This window comes from Aplysia californica, unplaced genomic scaffold (assembly GCF_000002075.1).
Source record: "Aplysia californica isolate F4 #8 unplaced genomic scaffold, AplCal3.0 scaffold00062, whole genome shotgun sequence".
In the NCBI taxonomy this organism is placed as follows: domain Eukaryota; kingdom Metazoa; phylum Mollusca; class Gastropoda; order Aplysiida; family Aplysiidae; genus Aplysia; species Aplysia californica.
In genome coordinates, this window is record NW_004797332.1 from 88,055 (window position 1) to 90,052 (window position 1,998).

At 41.4% G+C, this 1,998-nt stretch overlaps 1 long non-coding RNA gene across 1 annotated transcript in view; it reads left to right on the top strand.

The window, feature by feature from the left end:
- The window catches only part of LOC118477312, a 79,927-nt gene that overhangs the window by 75,948 nt on the left and 1,981 nt on the right, over window positions 1-1,998 (top strand). The gene's annotated exons all lie outside the window — the stretch shown is intronic.

Consider the following 1,998-nt stretch of genomic DNA (forward strand, 5'->3'; position numbering starts at 1 on the left):
CTTCTTCTTCTTCTTCTTCTTCTTCTTCTTCTTCTTCTTCTTCTTCTTCTTCTTCTTCTTCTTAATGCTTTTGGTGGTTGTTTTCGGTGGTTGTTTCGGTGGGGCTTTTTTTGCGGTAATGAAACGATTTACAGCCCTGATACAGGGATTGGGATACAGCTATTTTCGTACACTCTGTCTTATTTTGGAAATGGTGGATGAAACCCCTTTTAATCCCAACATTTGAACAGATCGTGCCCCCTGGGTTAGGGTGTGTTTTCCCACTTCCGTCTTTGCCAATGAACGTATTCTTGGGGTACAAATAAAAGCTAATTCGAAGACCATGAGACACCCACGCACTCAAATTATGTGAGTCAAGCGAGGGCATTTCTGCTTTGCTTTTGAAAAGACGTATTTTTATGTGGTCGGACGTTAAACTGAAACAAATATTATTTTGTCAACAAACACCCTACCCAAAATACAGTGCATGACTTCCGCTTTCAAATATCTCCGACATTTCGTTTTATTGGAGTTCACAAGTTTAGTTTTTGCTGAGCGGTGAGAGTGCCCGGGTGTGCTGATGGTGTGCATACGTCCAAAAACCCTGAATCAGATATCCAGTTTCTTGAAATGATTCACTTTTCTGCCTTCGCGTATTGGTCTAATATTTGTGCTTTTCAACTTGCGATTTTGATCAACAATCTTGTGACTTGCTGAATGTTCTACGTACTTGTTGATGATCCGAATTCATCCGTTTCTCGACTTAATTATATCAGTGAAATCTCTGCTTCTGAGATTTGCCACAGTGCCTCTAGTATGGTGTACTTCTTTTCTCGCCCTCTGTCTGTCTGTCTGCCTGTCTGTCTGTCTGTCTCTCTATTCATGCCTAAAATGACCGTCACTATGTCAGTTTGTTGTTCTTTACTCAAACCATAGACTTTGATAGAATAGTAGTATCATAGACTGAGATATGTCATGGCCGCCGCTTTTCTTGAAAAGCTGGTGAGCGCAATGGACGGTCAAATGAATGGCAAAATACAAGTCTCGCTTTAGCCGAGTGCGAGAGGCACCTTCTCCCTTTTGCCCTTTATTTAGTTTCAAATATTGTCACACAGCGCACCCCCGGTGAACCAGAATTAAGTTAGGATGCACAGTCTAGGACATTATAATACAAGTCTATGGCTCATACAGGCTCAGAAAAGGGAAGACAATCAAGAGACAGAAGAATGGGGAAGTGGTGGGTTGGAGGGAAAGCTGGGTTAACAGTATAAAGTAGTATATTATTTCCTTTGTTACTTGGCTGCTATCTTGATAACTCTTCGTATTTACTTTTTTACATGTTAGTCCTCTGTTGCCGTTGAGCGTCGTGGGAAGATGCTGTTTTCTATGGCAGGCCAACTCTGCCGCCATTTCAATTGAGATGTAGTTTCTCAGTATACCATTTACGCCCTAAATCCATCTTTTGTAGGGTCTGCTGTTTCTTTGCAGTCTTATTATTTTGCGTTTTAGGCTCTTAGGGCTGGCTGACTAGATGACATTCCTTATAGGTGGCCAAACTATTTTATTCTCCGCTTTTTTTTTATGAAATGCAGGCATAACTCCATGCCAGCAGTTGCTCTCACGTCTTCATTTCTCTCCATGTCTCTGTTTGTGATGTTTATGGTTTTGCTGAGACAATTCGTAAGAACCCAGCAAAATCCAGATTTATCTGTTATTTTTCCAATCAGACGATCCAAAGATCCAAATTGCCCAAAACCGGATGTATCTCCGGCAGTAAGGTGCACGAAAATCAATAAAACCTGAAGCCCCGAGCCACTGGATTTGTAGACACCTCAAACAAAAATGCTCAAATTTAAATGCTGGTTTTGGAAAAGCCCACGAGCAACTTGCATTGACATGTTCCACAACTAACATTGAGGCAACGCGCAAAGTTAAAAAATCACTCCAAACGGCAGTATCTTGCGCATCTGCTTCAGATTCACATAACGTATTCTATTTTGTTTTAAACACAGCCCCCCC